General features: G+C 38.8%; 1 protein-coding gene and 1 long non-coding RNA gene across 2 annotated transcripts in view; both read right to left on the reverse strand.

The window, feature by feature from the left end:
* LOC122217828 overlaps nt 1–17,348 on the reverse strand; it is a 34,129-nt gene extending 16,781 nt beyond the window's left edge. Inside the window, exons 1-4 of the long non-coding RNA XR_006201697.1 lie at nt 17,190–17,348; nt 12,018–12,132; nt 3,602–3,767; nt 505–605 (exon numbers count right to left, since the gene is read on the reverse strand). This is a non-coding gene — a long non-coding RNA (uncharacterized LOC122217828). The remainder of the gene's footprint in view (nt 1–504; nt 606–3,601; nt 3,768–12,017; nt 12,133–17,189) is intronic.
* GAB1 (GRB2 associated binding protein 1) overlaps nt 1–17,723 on the reverse strand; it is a 122,610-nt gene that overhangs the window by 83,051 nt on the left and 21,836 nt on the right.

Below are 17,723 nucleotides of genomic sequence, written 5' to 3' on the forward strand. Positions count from 1 at the left end.
GAAATCACCAACATGCATGATTCAAAGTGTTTTCACTGAGAATCAAGGTGCCCAGTTTAAGAATATTAAAAACAACAAAAAAAAAACCCCAGCTTATATAAAGAAATAAATCAGAGCATGGTTATAATCACTGTTCTTTTAATGGAAACAGGGGACAAGAACATTAGGATAAATTGGCAAGTTCAACCAGTTTATTAAAAATGGACTTACCTACAATTTTTCAGAAACATTAACTGTGTATAAGTTCATGACTGTATTGTGCTTAAACCCAACCAAAAACAAGAAAGAACCATCTGAATCTAAATAGGACACTCTCAGCAGAAAAGTTCTGACAAAAGTCTGCCAGCTGGATTTTACCCTACCTCAAACAGCAGGTATCGTGTGGCCCCAGTGGCTCAGTACCCTGCTATTTTCTCTGGTGTCCTCACTCAGGACAGTCCTTCCAGCAGAATCTTAAGAAATACAGACTCAGAATGATAGGGATCAAAACAAAAGGCGGCTTACATGCATGAGAAACTCTGAATTGCCCAATTTCAGTCCCAAAGCGTCTCAGTCTGCCGATCCTCTATAATCTTTGATGAAGTACAACATAAACCTGTTTAAAGCTGTTTGTAATCAAAAGGTACAAAGTGTGAGAACCAAATTCTCTTGGTTATTGAGAGGAGTCTTAAAATAACCACAAGCAGCTAATATTTAATTTGGAGTTCTTACCTTTATGTGAGAATTCTTAGTAAGATACAAAATACCCTTATAAAACAGAACCTACAGTAGAAATATCTCATCAGGTAGGCCATTATCATGATTATCTAGATGTAAAAAGCAAGTCATTTTGAAAAAGCCAAATTATTATTACTTTAAATATTCTTCACTGTTTATTTTTAGATATGAGCACTTAAAATAGTCTAATATGAAGCCCATACAGCTTCACAAGCCTGTGCCAGAAATCTAGCCATATCCTAGTGAGTTGCTCTATTCTTTTTAATCTGAGAAGTATTCAATGTATATCTTTAATTCTTTTTTAGTGGTGCTAATCTTTGGTTTTTCTGTGATATGAATCATAAGCTTATGTTTTCTTATTTTGAATTGCCTACAAGGAGACACTTCTTTTTCCAAGGGTCTGTGAACAAACTAAAGCCTACAGTCCAATTTCAGTATTACTTCAAATACTTCTATTTTTTCTTTTTTATATTCACTAATTCCCCTGGGTCATAGTTTGTTCAGGTAAAAAAACAGTGGTATGTGTTGGAATGGGGGTGGGGATGAGGAGAACCAGAGGAGTATGTGACATGATTTCTAAGTTCCCTTCCAACTCCAAACTTCCATTATTTGCTAGTTTCTTTGTCTCAGCATTTATCTCAGCCAGGAGCTCTGGTACAGCAGCAGTTCTCAAAAGGGTGGGGTGGGTCTCTATTTTGCCCCCTAGTCGCTTGGCAATGTTTAGAGACATTTTTGGTCATCAGCTGGGGGTGGGATGTGCTACTGGCATCTAGTGGGTAGAGAGCAAGGGTGCTGCTAACTCGACATCCTACCATGCACAGGCAGCCAGCCCTACAACAGAAGCATCCAGGCCAGCACTGTCAATAGTGCAGAGGTTGAGAAGCTCTGGGGCAGAGTAACAACCCTGGGAAACTAAGTGCTGTGCCCTATCTAGAAAATTGAAGAGGCCATTTCCTAAAATATTTACTACCTTTCATATTCCTAGACAGGCAGCTCAGGTGCTTCAATTCTAAAAGGGAAGGAGAAAGCAATAGGGCTTATTCACAGCCCCTTTCTTCCCCTTTCTCTCAGCCGTATCTACTGAATGCTCAGTGCTTGGAGGCAAGAGGAATAAGGTATGGTCCCTGCCTTCCAGGTGCTATCATCCAGAGAAGGGGACAGATAAATGAAAAGGGTGGTCAGTATTTGGACAGAGCAAGGTGCAATGCGACCTGCAAAAGTTCATGGTTCTTTAAAAGATCCTCCATTTAAACAGCAGACATTACCAAGGAGGCATCATTGGCAAGTTCTCAAATAGATCCATTCAGCAAAAAAAGTTTGGTTACATTAAGAAAATGTGTTTGCAATCTCCCAAACGATGCAAGTTGCTCCTCTGCCATGAGTATCATCTCTATCCTTCTAAGGAAGTATGGAATCAAATGCCCCTTCAAGAAGACAAACAGTATTCCATCGATCTTTGGGTTTTCTGGTCCTACAAGTCATTCTGGGCTCTTGTTGTAAGGAAAGGTGAGTAAGAAAGGGCCAGAGGTCAGGGCAATGATGACATGGTGAGAAGCATGTGCTTTCTAGGATATTCTGGGATGTATCCAAAGGAACCATATAGTTTTTCTTCCAAACCAAGACACTTTGGAGAAGGAGTTATGCCAGAATAATGGTGTAAAACAGGGTTAAGCGTTCACTAAAGTGTGACAGCCACGGCAGCACTTGTGAAGCAACCCCAAGGGGACAACAATGCCACGCAAGCCTGGTTACAGCTGCAGGTACTAAACAGAAGTACAACTTCTGCTCTTTTCAGTCAACTAAAATTCAGTGATGGTCAAAAGGAAAGAAATTTGATGCTTATATAAAACTGACACAGAACACACTCAGGGAAGTGCCAAATCTAGAAAACCTGAACATGCTGTTTACGAATCTAATGTATAAAGTTCCCACAATAGCATGCACCAGATGGAGTTAGCCTTTTCTCTGCAGTATGTGAAAAGCAAGAAAAATTGTTAAACAGCTCCTGGTCTTGAAACTTAGCTAATACATAATCTTCCAATCAGCAGAGGCACAGACATCTCTAGTACTTGCAGTCAATGCACACCGGGAGTTAAAAGTCACTTGACTTTACAGGTCTGGCATGTTTAATTACAAGGTCCACGGCCACTTGTGTGCAAGGCAAGACACAGCTTCATTCAGGAACTCTTTCCTATAAAGTCACACTGCTAGCAAGGTGTATGTGTTCTTAGGCAATGGAGTAGAGTCAACATTTTATATTTAAAATCTAGAAAATCCTAGAAAACAGGACACCAAACTCTTTGGAAAACAAAAACACTAGCATGAAGAATATGGCCAATACTGTCTTTTTTCCAACCCATAAATAAGGAAGCCTCTAAAAAAAATACTGTAGTCTTACAGGAGCTCACAAATTAAAAACCAAACCAAAAACATGTCTTAATGCTCTAGACACATACCTAGGGCTGAATGTAAGAGTGTACTCCCTGCAAGCGCTTCAGGGAGGCTAGAGAGGGCCCAGAAGGACCTCAGGTATGGCCAGCAGCAGCAACCACAGCAACACATCCATTCTCCTTCCCACTTTCTTTTAAAATCCTGGGGAAAATGACACAACCCTCAGAAAAGTGAGAGGGTAGAATCATCTAGCTGCTGTATTGCCTCCATGTTATAGATTTGATCAAGGAAGAGACTTAAAACTGGAAATGGTAGCCCTCCCTAAAAAAGGGAACAAAGGCCACTTCTAAAGTTTAGCCTCATCTCATCTTCAGGAACCAAACAATCAGCACTGGCAAAGTTCCCTAGAGTTCCAGAAAAGAAGAAAAGGGTACATACAAAAAGGGGAAATTACAGACATGGATGCTTGGTATCAACTCGAACAAAACTCTACCTTGGGTTTTCGAGTAGACAGATTATAAAGACTTGGGTATGGACAGGGCAGCGACAGCCCATTGTATTTCCAATGTCATGTCCAATTATCTTAATATGCTTTTGGATAAGCCTGGTATTAGAGAGAAATACTGTAAACAGAATATATCTTCATTTCTTGAAAATGTCTGGATAAAAGAGAGAAATATGACATGGATGACATAATTAAGGGTGTTCACAGTTCTCTGAAACACCATCCTAAGAGAATATTAATTACTGAGCTGCTATAATCTGAAGGAATGATCTGGTGTCACTGTTTTTCTTTAATTAAACAGTTATATTAATCACATAGATGAAGTGTGAGAAATATGCTTAATACTTTTGCAGAGGACCAAAAGTTCGATTAAAGACAATATTCAGGGGCACCTGGGTGGTTCAGTTGGTTGAGCGTCCAACTTCAGCTCAGGTCATGATCTCGTGGCCTGTGAGTTCGAGCCCGTGTCAGGCTCTGTGCTGACAGCTCGGAGCCTGGAGCCTGCTTCAGATTCTGCGTCTCCCCCTCTCTCCCCCTCCCATGCTCATACTCTGTCTCTATCTCTCGATAATAAATAAACATTAAAAAAAAAGACAATATTCAAAAGAATCTCCATGTAGAATACTGTATGGACAGGGATGAGATGATATTTTAATAAAGATAGATATTACGTCTTATATTTGAGTATAAACATAAATTGTACAAACAGAAATGCTGGAAACCTGGCTTAACAGTACTTTAATGTTGGGAGTCAGAAGTAACACAGCTGTTTAAAAAAACAACAACAGGAAATTCAATCCTCAGCTGCATTACTAAAATTAAATAACTAGATCAAGGGAAGAAACAGTTTATTAGGCATTACCTAAGTTAAAACCACATATAGAGAACGGAGTTAAATTCTAGAAGCAGAATTTTAAGGGTAAATTAATTATCTGAGAAAGATTAGGAAGGCCAAAAGTAGACAGATGATATCACATGAGAGACAGATGATATCACATTAACAAAACTGGGAAAGTCTGGCCTAAAGAATACTCTGTGGCCTTCCTCAACTATTTAAAAGGCTATAATGAGGACATCTGAACAAGTCCCAGTCTGTCAATGTCCCTCTAGAATGTAAATGCAATACTCCAAGTCCAGGTGGACAATAAGAAAGCAGAGGAAGGGCACCTGGGTAGCTCAGTAGGTTAAACATCTGACTCTAGATTTTGGCTTAGGTCATGATCTCACAGTTCCTGGGACAGAACCCTGAGTCAGGCTCTGTGCTGACAGCACAGAGCCTGGTTGGGATTCACTCTCTCCCTCGCTCTCTGCCCCTCCCCCACTTGCACATGCATGTACTCTCTCCCTTTCTCTCTCTCAAAAAAATAAATTAACTTTAAGAAAAAAAAGAAGAAGAAGAAAGTGGAGGAAACACTACCTCTCCAATGCTGGACATTCTATGTACATAGCCTAAAATGGAATTAGGCTTTTTGGCAACTGCATTACAGAACGGACTCATAATAATTTAGACCCCAACTCAACCAGAGTTTTCTCTTGTGAAAGATGGCTAACAGCTGACAGTTCCAGCACTTTTCACCGCTGGACATCACATTATATATTTGCTCAATGTCTGTCTCTACCCACCAGAATAGAAGCTTCATGAATGCAGGAGTTTTTTGTCTTGTTCACCACTGAATATCCAGCACCTACAAGTCTTGGCCCAGAGCAGACAATAAATACAAGATTGATAAATAAATGACTGTTAAACAACAAAGTTAAATGGGGATAAAAGAGAAATGGGAAGAGGGTAGCCTTTTCCTGCATGGCTCCAAAAGAGAGAACTGGCAACCGCTACAAGTTACAGAAAGGTAGGTTTCAATGCAAGAAAAACCTTCCTAATAATTACAGCTGTTTAACAACAGAACAAGCTGCTTCTTGAAGATTTTGTTCTCCATAACTGAAAACATTAAGCTAGACGTTGGATGAATAGGAAGTGTACATTTTCTGCATGCTTGAACTAACGAGGCAACCTTAAGTATTTTTGAGATTCAAGGATTTTTCATAGAAATGAGTTCCATTGTATCAATAGGGATGAGAGGGATACCCCAATCAATACAGAAATCTTTTATGGCATCTGCAGTAGTTGCCATCTACCACTCCAGATCCACCCTCCATCATGTTCCATCATGCTCTGAACCTGGAGGGCTGAACTATGAACGACTGCTTCAACCCTTGTTCTCTGGCTTTCAGTCAGCTTTGGCCAATGTGGATAATAGAGAGAGGAGCCTGAGGGCAGGGGACTGACTGGCTTGCATCCCTGTTTTCAATGGATGGACATGTCCCTTGACTGGAGATCTCAACTCCTACAAGGCAGCTATTTCTACATCGCCATCTTTCTGGGGGTTTGGTAACATTCCCTCGTCTGTCCTCTTCAGGAATAGGTACTAGCCCTTGCCCACCCCATTTATGTGCCCTTATATTCTCACTATACTCAGTATTTTAGGAAGTAGTCTTTTTATTGAATGTTCTTCAAATTATGGATGTTGCCACCTGCTTCTCATCTCACCAGGCCCCTAACCAATCACTACCTAAGCAGGTCCTCATCCAGGACCTGTATGAATGCTTACAGGAATGGACAGGGAGCACGCTAGATTTTGGAGAGCTCTGTTGCTCAGCTCTCATTGTTACAGATGTCTCCTTTATATTCAGTCAACTCTGTAATTCTTATTCATTAGTTTTAGTGGTATTATACTAACACTAGGCCTTTCACTTATTTGAAGCTGTTTTTTTTTTAATTTTTTATTTTTCAATATTTATGAGAGAGAGAGAGAGAGAGACAGATCATGAGCGGGGGAGGGGCAAAGAGAGAGGGAGACACAGAATCTGAAGCAGGCTCCAGGCTCTGAGCTGTCAGCACAGACCCCAATGCAGGGCTCAAACTCACAAACCATGAGATCATGGGCCACCCAGGCGCCCCTTGAAGCTGGTTTTTAAAAACAGCCACAACAGTGGGAAGACATGCAGCCTATACAGTTTACAGTTAGCCTTGTGCCTCAGCACAACTGCTCAAGCAGTCTGATTTCCTGTGCATTTTGAAGTAGCAGTTTCCTGGTTTAGCAAGCAGTTTGGCTTCACATCCAATCATTCCTTCAGAAACAGGAAGCAATGTCAGATTATCATGCAACAATATCAAATTTTGGACACCAAAGGCAGTTATCAGGAAATCATGTATATATTATGTTTTCTCCAGATAGGAATTTGTAAAAGAACAAACACTACAAAACTTCTTTTTCATCTTTCATTATTGAGGCTGACCTTTTGCAGGAATTACTAGAGCAATAGGATATTTTCTCCTTGCCCTGATTCTTACCTTGTAAAGAATGTACCAACTGGGAAAAAAACTGCCTTTTCTCAGTGCCAACAGAGTGGTTTAAAATGCAAGAAAATGTTAGGAAGGGTCGGTGTTTCTTTATATGTCCTCGAGTCACAGCAAATAAGTAAATAAAAGATCACGTGGGAAAATTACACATAAAAACAGATGAATTTAGACAAAGGAAAATAAAGATAACTTTGTAAGTTATTATTAAATGAAGAGGTACAAGGGCACCTGGTGGCTCAGTTGGTTAAGCATCCGACTCTTAATTTTGGCTCAGGTCATGATCTCACAGTTTGTGAGATCAAGCCCCACATCGGGCTCTGTCCTGACAGCATGGAGCCTGCCTGGGATTCTCCCTCTCCCTCTCTCTCTCTCTCAAAATAAATAAATAAACATTATAAATAAATAAAGAGGAACAAAGTTTTGAGAGCTGCACAAAATATAACCAAAAAACCACTAAAGGAAATCTACTCCCAAGAACAACTGCTTATATGTTTCATAATGAAAATATTTTGATTGTACATAGTTATAGAAATTTGGCATATCTATAGTAACTTAGAGGGGTGGGAATAGAGAAGATAAAAATGAAACTTTTATATTACAATTCCTACAATAAGGAGTTTTCAAATCGTTTAAATAATCTAAGTTTTAAATATAATCACAAAATGATGGAGTACCATCACCTACTCCAAAAACAGCACAGTCCTATTCTGGGGACAACTGTCATGGGGAAAAAAGAAACTAAGCGAACCTCAAGAGTCTGGTGCTTACTTCTTCCCTTTCTCTGATCTTTGACCACATAAAGTAATAAACACTAGAAAGTAAGAAATTGTTTGCCATGCTGACAGGAACCCCTGTTTACTCTTTTTCTTCAAAATCTAGACCCACCAATAACATCTTCCTTCCTTTAAAGCCCTATGGATGTGGCTGAAAGTACTAGTTCAGAATCAAGATCCCCGTGGCACCCTAGAAGAGCATTTTGTGGATGGCCCCCTTGTCAGAACGTAAAGACCTTCATCCAAATCTACAACTGTACTCCTGACGTAAGGCTGGTCCAAATAGGGCTTCAAAAAAGATGGAAGATGTACCTTCAGACCTTGCACTTACAGGACAACTTATTGCAGCCTGTTTTATTAAGTCTTATGTAGTAACTAGAACTTACTTCTCTGGAAGAAAAAAGAAAAAAGCAAATAATTACTGACATATGTAAATAGGACAGTGAAAAGCAACTCCTCCGTGGCACTCCTGCCTTTTCCTCATTTGACCAACATATGCTCTCACTTTATCACTCTTTCTCTTTTATTTATTTTTAATTTTATTTATTTTCAGAGAGAGAGAGAGAGACAGCACGAGCAGGGGAGGAGCATAGAGAGAGAGGGGGAGACAGAATCCCAAGCAGGCTCCTCACTGTCAGCACAGAGCCTGACGTAGGATTTGATCTCATGAACTGTTGAGATCACGACCTGAGCCGAAATCAAGAGTCTGACGCTTAACCGACAGAGCCACCCAGGTGCTCCACACTCTCTCTCTTTTAAACTTGGGGTTTCTAAATGTCTTTATAAACAAATATAGAATTTCCTTTCTAGAGACATTGAAAATTTACCCAGTCCTGCTACCGGATACCAGGTCCAACTCAAGAAACATTTACTGAGTTCCAATTATGTACCAGACACTAAGTCACTGCATTAATAATGAGAAGATAGGTTTTTCCAAAAACATAGTTATCTTCTTTAATTCCTAAGACAGTTTTTGGCATCCCAACTAGAAATAATAACTATGAATGACAGCCTTGGTTTATGACACCCAAGTGATCTTCAATGATCTCATTCATTACGTTAAAAACTATGTATTGATTTTTGGCTATTTGCAGGGTTATTTCTGATGGCAACAGAAATGTCCCTGGTCTGATGCATTAAGATATGAAATGAGAGACACGTATATAAATAACCAAAACACAAGTTGAAACTATGGCAAAGACGAAGAGCCGTGAGAATTTGAAGGAAAGAGATTACTTATTACTCAAGCAATTGAGGAAAAAAATTTCAGAAAGTAGCATTTGAGGGGCGCCTGGGTGGCGCAGCCGGTTAAGCGTCCGACTTCAGCCAGGTCACGATCTCGCGGTCCGTGAGTTCGAGCCCCGCGTCAGGCTCTGGGCTGATGGCTCGGAGCCTGGAGCCTGCTTCCGATTCTGTGTCTCCCTCTCTCTCTGCCCCTCCCCCGTTCATGCTCTGTCTCTCTCTGTCCCAAAAATAAATTAAAAAAAAAAAAAAAAAAAAAAAAAAAAAAAAAAAAAAAAGAAAGTAGCATTTGAGATATTCCTCAAACAAGGAAATAGTACAGTGAAAACCCAGCCATGAAAGGTGCGGGATGTGGAGAGAGAGAAGAAAGAGAAAGAAGCCTGGGAAAGTTACAGAGGGCTTTGAGGATTGCCAAATTTTCAATTCAAAAATAATTTAATCTACTTTGGAGAAACAAACTGTGATATATCCATGCAATAGCAAGGAATGAGGTTCTAAAATATGCCACAACGTGGAACTTTAAAAATGTTATGCCAAGCGAAAGAAGCCAGACACAAAAGACCACATATTATATAATTCCATCATATGAAATATGTAGAATAGGCAAATCCACATGGATGGATTAGTGACTGCCTAAGGCTGGTGGGGGGTTAGCTGGGGGTGCGATATGGAGAATGACTGCTAACGCGTATGGGGTTTCTTTTCTGAGGTGATAAAAATGTTCTGGAATTAGTGGTGATAGATACATAACCCTGTGAATATACTAAAACCCACTTAATTGTACACTACGTAAGGGTACATGTACATTTTATAGTACATGATTTATATCTCAATAAAGCTGTTACAAAAAATAAAATTAATCCATTTGAATATTTATGTTTATATAGAATTGATACCTAGTTAATGCCCTAACAGATTTTTCACCAGATATATGTATTAACTATGTATAGAGGACATCACATATGCATAGAACATAATAGCAGGTTGACATTTTTAAGTTTAAGATTCAGTGCACTAGAATATTCCTAGAAGAAATGCATCTGCTTACCTTCTTAATCCCCCAACTCAAGATTCATTTCAGGTATTAAATAAATGGTAAACACAAGTTATATGAAGCTCAGTATTTGAACATAAGGTAAAATTATTAGTATAAAGAATCAGTTTCTTTTACATGGCATCAGGTGTAATTTTCAAATGGCATTGTTTTTTGAAACCTGGGAATGCTGCATTCCATTCCATTCTATACTGGGAGTGTTGTTTTCTAAGACTGCATAAAAAAAGACAAATCACATATTTTCAGATGCTGGTTTTTGTTTTGTGTTGGTAGCTGATTTATTTGTTCTTAATTACACAAAGTGGGCCTCATATTAGTATTTAATTTAATCTGTCTCCCTGAGAAAGACTCAGAGTTTAGAAAGCTCAAGATTTCCTCTTCAGGGTCATATTTGTCATAAATTTCTGACTGTGTGCTTTGCTATACACAGTGAACTTAGAAAAACTTAAGTATAAGCAAAGCTTGACTCATCACAAGCAAAAACCTAGCTTAAGCAAAAGTTCATTTTAAGAGTAAAAGCAAATTGGGGCATGGTTAAGCTTCCAACTTTGGCTCAGGTCACGATCTCATGGTTCTTGAGTTCGAACCCTTGTGTTGGGCTCTGTGCTGACTGCTCAGAGCCTGGAGCCTGCTTCAGATTCTGTGTCTCCCTCTCTCTGTCTCTGCTCCTCCCCCACTCGTGTTCTCCCTCTCTCTCTCTCTCTCTCTCTCTCTCTCTCTCTCAGAAATGAATAAACATTAAAACAAAATTTAAAAAAAAAAGTAAAAGCAAATGAAAGAAAAAACACGAGTGCATGTAAAACGAGTAAAAGCTTGCCAATTTTGCACCGTGTACACAAATTGAAGGAAAATGCCTCATGATGTGCAGATCTGTGACCTGTGAGGTGACCTTAACTTCTAAATCTGAATATTTACCTTCTCTGTCGTAAATGAAACTATTACTTATTGTGTACCTAGTATTTGCCAGTCATCAAGAGAAGCATTCCTCTCATTTTAAATGTGAATCATTACTTTGCAATGTGATTTTCTCCTAAAACAGAAACTTTAGTTAAAAACAATCTTCCAATAAACTTGTGGAAGTGCCTCTACTTTCAATTCCTATAATGGTGAAACACTAACAAGTACTGATTAAACCAAGTTAATATGCACCCAGTTTGTTTTAGTAATGCAAGATTCTTGCCAACTCTAGATAATGATCTCTTTTTGTCAACAGAAGCACTGTGTTATATACCTGTATGAGTTACCATTCTGCATTAAATGAAATAACAAAGAATAAAGGACCACAGAAGCCAACTAATGAATAATTTATAAATTGTTCTTTCTCTAAAACCGAATTACTCCTCAAATGTGGGTTTTCAATCTCCTGTAATTATGGGGACCATATTCTAGCTAGTGATTGATTTTTACATTAAAAGAAACTGCTAAAATGATGAATAGGAAACCAATAAGGCAATAAAACATGTAGTTTATTAGTAGTTATTGTAGAGAAAAAAAATAACACTCTAAAACTCATTTGCAAATTTAACTCTAGATACTAATTCAGGGAAAACCCTGATCATAACACGGAATTCTAGAAGCTAGATATAGTACCTGTTTTCTCCAGGTGCTGGGAGGAAACAGTCATTAACTCACTTGCCAGAAACAAGTTATATTACTTGAATTACAAACTTTCAATAAAAATCAGAGATCTATCAATAAGGAAGTTTGTGGTTCCAATATTTGAAATTAACTACCAGGTAACTTTTTAAGTTTCAGGGCAGAATAAGACTGTTTTGACAGAATACAAGTCACAAGTCAGAAAGCTCAAGAAAGTCTTATTTTTTGCTCCACAGAGTTCTTAGTATATTTTATAAATATCTATAGAATTTTTTATCTAAATATCCAAATTTTCCACATTCCAATTCCCAGAAACTAGATTTTGTTCATCAAGTTATTTATTAAGACACATGGGTAAATGATTTGAGGAAAGACACATACCTCACTAATATGTTTACTTATCTGAAGAAATACTGCGTTGTATGCACATGAACGTGAGTATGTTCAACAATGGCGGTGGGAAAGTGACGCATACTTGCTATAAACTGTTCAAAAACTGCAGAAGAGCATTCAGAAAAAACAAAAATATTTGTTAATCCCAACACTTATATATGTTACCCTTGTGGAATATACACGCTTTCAAACTAAAGTCCCAGTCATTCAGTGTATTTTTACGTCAATTTCATCATGTATCTTGCTTCATTCTTTCTATGAAAGAAGCGAGAATGAAAATAAGTGTTTTTTTTCCCCTAGATTTCTCATTGCTAATAATAAAAACAGATTTAGAATTACTTAAAAACTGTAAAGGTGGGTTTGCTGCCATTAATTGCTACTCGTGAATGCCAATGCTTTCTCTAGTATTATCTAAAAATACATTTTATAATAGAGCCACATATGACAAGGAAAATGGGTCAATGAATAGAGCAATTCAAAACTCGGGAATTACTGAATTTCAGAGCTGGAAGTGACCTTGTGGGCTCTATGAATCCAATTCCTATTTAAATGGAAACCTGGCTGTGACCTTACCAGGATACAGTCCCTATTTTATCCACATGTGAATCCTTGGTACAAAACCCAGTATGTGCTAGGCACTCTATAAATACATTTGAAATAAACTACCATGTTTGTTGGATGAATGAAATTCATTTTAATGTAATAGTTTATAATCTCAGAAAGAAAGACTTCTGGCTCTGGTCCTTCTACAAAGAAATGGCTTATTGTTCATTTACATATTAGTAATGAATAAAAGCCTGAATGGGAGATCATGCAATGGTAGTCTCCAACTAATGGAAAGGTTGTAATCCAAAAGTCTGTATATAAGTAGATTCATTTGAACTCAGAATGCATTTGCCCATTGAAACAATGTTGTAAACATAATGGTTCACTTCTCTGACCAACCCACAAAAGCTTCCTTAAGTACAAAGTTCCAACAGACTAATCACTATGCAGAAAAATCCACCATAGGAAAATGTGTCCAGCACCATACTGTGAGAGCCATCCTCTTGATGTTGTCCAGGAGGCAGGTTCCTTCAGGATTAGAGATTTGGGGGGGCAGAGTAAGAAATCAGACCAGGATAGAGTTGTCAAGAATGATACTGACAGAAATAATGGTTTACTCCCATGGCTTCCTTTCTTCACTCGTTGACCAAGCAAGCACATTCCCAGTGCCTTCTATACATCAGGCCCTATGCTAGGCAATGGGGGGCATACCAGAGACCAAAACTGACATGGTGTGACATGGGTTTTTTTTCTACCTCGGGAGCTTACATTCTAACAGGGAAGACAGATATTGGAGGGTAAGAAATAAGAATAGGGATGAGGGGGAGAGGGGAAAGGTGTGATGAACAGAAAAGGAAAAGAATTTTAAAGTATTAGATATCATTTCCCTCTCTTTCTTCCTTTATCTACATTCATTTCATCATTGAGGTGAGAAGAGATGAGGGACAGAAATAACTAAAAAGGAGATGCAGCGAGAACTTTTATTTTCATCTCCCCTACTCCCTTTTAACAAATCCCAATACCTCCTAGTGTAGGGCAGAGATGACTGGCATTGACCAGGGCTAAGGAGTGAACTAGCAAACACTAGGGCTGTATAGTAACCAAAAAGGTCTGAGAGGAGGGAAATACCATCACTCTGAAACAAAGGAGAAATTGTGCTGTGATCAGGAACAGACAAGATAAGCTGTACCTCAATCAGGAAAAAGCTATCCTGCTCAGGGCTCATCCAAAACAGACTCTGCTCCGGACATATAACCTTATAGACATTAAAATCTACTCCAGGGGCGCCTAGGTGGCTCAGTCGGTTGAGTATCGACTTCGGCTCGCGTCATGATCTCACGGGTTCGTGAGTTCGAGCCCCGCGTCGGGCTCTGTGCTGTCAGCTTGGAGCCTGGAGCCTGCTTCAGATTCTGTGTGTGTGTGTCTCTGCCCTTCCCCCGCTCGTACTCTGTCTCTCTCTCTCAAAAATAAATAAAACATTAAAAAAAATGTTTTTTAAAATCTACTCCAACACCTCTCCAATTTTCCCCATAATTTTCTATAACCCATTCAGGAATACTTTTATTTTCACTCTTCCTATGCCTGTGTACTCTAAAGAGGTTCTCTAGAGAGGGAAGAATTAAATAAACTATAAAAAGTTAAATTTTAATCACTCATCCTTTCTGAAGTTTAATTCGAAGGATGTTTCAAGGTGACATGATGCTCCTCTGATTTGCAAAAGACAAACAAATAGCATAAGAGGTTGGAAGATTTCACAAGTCCGCGTGAGTAGGAAGGAAAGTGGACGATTAGCTTCCATGTGGGCAGACGTAAAATAACAAGACTGACAGGGAGTCAATCTAAGTCACTCCTGAGGCACGATGGTCTTTAAATAAATAAATGTGATGTAGGGAATGGGATATAGGGAAAACTCTAGTCCACCTGGACTGTTCACTCTACGGGTGTGGCCCCAACGACTACCAAAGCATTATTTAAAAAGGAATTAAAAATTTAAACACAAAATTGTACATGTCCGTGGAGTATGTGAACCTAAAATACAGGATGATGTTTCCATCACTGCACTATGGTAGGTTAACAGAGCAGGGTAAGATTCGGAGAATATTATTCCAAATTATGAAAGGCCACCATACCTTCCTGCTTGGCCAGTTCACCTCAGTGGCTATCTTCTACCTCATTCTATTTCGATTCCTGAAGCACCTGAATCTCAACCACACCCTCCTTCTTATAAACTCTTCTAACAAGTACCTACTCTGATCTCCTCCTACCAAGTGACCGTCACTGTGTCTTTTGCTGCTTCCTCTCTCCTGATCCACGTGACAAACTAGTGTTCTGCAAGGTCTCACCAACTCCTCTCACTCAACAGATTCTTCCAGGAAGATGGCATAGATGTCCAAAGCACCCAGGGACACTTAGGCTCTTATCATTCCTGAATCTGCAGCTCTAGCCCCAGTCCCTCTCCTGAGCCAAGGAGGGTCTCCCAATTCATGATAAATGGTAAGTACTGGATTAAGGGAAACAATGCAGAAGCACCCACAAAAACTTCTGGTTTAAATCAGGGAGGCTGTATGTGCTCTTTCACAAAATTTCTGGGAGGACAAAGCCGGAACAGTAGAAAGAAGAGGGGTTCTGGAACAGACACAAATGAGTTTGAATTTCAGCACTGACATATACCAGCTATGTAATTTGGGGAAGTTACCTTGGAACACCAGTTTATTTACCTGTAAAAATAAGGGCAATAATGTCTACTTTTCAAGGTTGTTTTATGGATTAGAGATAAAATAAAAAAAAAAAAAAAACCACCACTCAGCACACAACAGCTGTTTAATAAACAGAGTGCTTGCTTTTATGTCTGTGGAAGCTGCTGAGATGAGAATACTGAGAAATTATGGGTTTTGTTATGACATTTTTTCCTCATACCTATTATTAGCAGACATTGTAAGTTCTGTAGGAGGGTAGTTGTTGTCCTTATTTTTTTTTTAAGTTTATTTTATTCACCCTGAGAGAGACAGCGTGCGTGCACAAGCACAGTGGGGAAGGGGCAAAGAGAGGGAGAGAGAGAAAATCCCAAGCAGACTCCAGACTCCACACTGTCAGCACAGAGCTAGATGTGGGGCTCAACTCACAAACCCTGAGATCATGACCTGAGCCAAAATCAATAGTTGTATGCTTAACTAAGTGAGCCACCCAGGTGCCCCTGTTGTCCTTATTTTGAATCCTTCTACCTCTACCCCCAATATGCCTGGAACTGTAGGCTTATAGGATTCTTTTAGGATGTCCAGCATCTGCACTCCCCTCCCTATCTTCGGAAAATCATTAACCCTAATACTACAAAGGCAGAAAATTCCAGATAATTGGTTTCTTAGCTACCATGCAACAGAGTGCAGGTACACAATCAGGTACACTGGTTCTACCAAATTCATTCCAGATTTTAAATCTCAAGAAATCTCAAGAAATAAGAACTGCACAAAATCTGGGTCTGTGGTTGGGGCAGCAAATGCAGCTTGCAGAGGTAGCAATGGCAGTGTTCAGTATCTAGTTGTCAACGGTGGTGGTAGTAGGAGACGCAGGGCCTATGGTCATGGCCTGTGAGGCAGGGATGATGTGTTCCCCCAGTGGAGGGAGTTCCTGACTGATGTGCTTCTAAGCTAGGTCCTCAGCTTTCCAGAGACACTGTGCACTACTTAATGTCTTTAATAAACTCCTTTTCTCATGAAATTAGCCAGGGTTTTTGTTGCTTACAACTGAGAATCCTGACTGATAGAACAGGTCAGGTAACATTTTATTACTTTTGGTCAAAGGCCACTGTAAGATTTATAAAGTAAACAAATGTAGTGAGAGCCTCCCAGTAAGTCAAGGAGTCAGAGTGAGCTGCTGAACAAGATGTTCTTGACCATTTCTGAAATCATTTCTTAAAAGAATAACAGGAGGAAAAAAATCACATGCTGTTTTAATAGTAGTATCTAAAACATGATTTCTTTTTTCCTATCAGACTGAGAGATGCAGAACACTAGCTATCCCCTTAAAAGCATTCAGTTAGAGTATCTTCAAAGTATTTTAAAGTATCATACTGCTCAAGAACTCCAATCACGCCCTCTTAAAAACTTGAATTTTTACCCTGCTTAATTATTCCCAAGGAAACCATGATGTCATCCCATTAAGCTGGTTCAGTTAGTGGCATCACCCTGCGTTAGCCTGATAGAAAAATCTTAAAAATATGCATCCTTGGAGGGAAAGACCAGGTAGAAACTGAAAAATGTAATTTCTGAAACTGAAAATGAGCACTCATAGTTCTTCTTCAATTAGAATTATTTCTCCTATAATAATTTAACTTCATTCACCTTGGATAATACATTTAATTCCCCCTAATCACTATAACTAAACTGTACAGAAGTCCGTATTAAATTTTCCTTTTGGCTTATTATCAAGAACTTTTGCCACTGCACTTAAAAAAATATTTTCAGTAAGAAATCACACTGCAGAAATCACATGAAAAACAAAACTCTGGCACATGAAAAAAAATATTACTAACAGTAAGCAGCAGGATTCTGAGAAAAATCAACTTGCAAGAAAACTTTTTTTAGCATGATGGCAAGGGATTGGGAAAAAGGAACTTACAGGAAAACGGGTTTGTGTTGCCAGTTATTCATTCCCTTTTTTTTTCCGATTTTTGCAATATCCAAGTAGAATTCCTTGTCCGAACCTAATTTTATTTTCCATTTTATCCTCCAAAGGTCTCACCATCTTGTGATTATAAATTACGATAATTAACCACTGACACAATGGTAATTCCACGGATATAAGTTTTAAATCTTCAGTTCCAAAATAAAAAGTTAGAATAAAAAATGTATTTCTGATTTCAAACAATAAAAGCAAATTTAAAATAGCAAAAATAACATTAAAAAAATCAGAATCAGAAGAATGTGAACTGTTTGAAAATTTTCCCAGCTCTGAGTTCTGTTTTTTTTTAAGAAAATGTATGTGCTAGCCAAATTATGGAAAGAGCCCAAATGTCCACTGACTGCTGAATAGATAAAGAAGATGTGGTGTATGTACACACACACACACACACACACACACACACACACACAATGGACTACTACTCAGCGATCAAAAAGAATGAAATCTTGCTATTTGCAACAACATGGATGG

The sequence above is a fragment of the Panthera leo genome, chromosome B1 (genome assembly GCF_018350215.1).
Source record: "Panthera leo isolate Ple1 chromosome B1, P.leo_Ple1_pat1.1, whole genome shotgun sequence".
NCBI classification, from domain to species: domain Eukaryota; kingdom Metazoa; phylum Chordata; class Mammalia; order Carnivora; family Felidae; genus Panthera; species Panthera leo.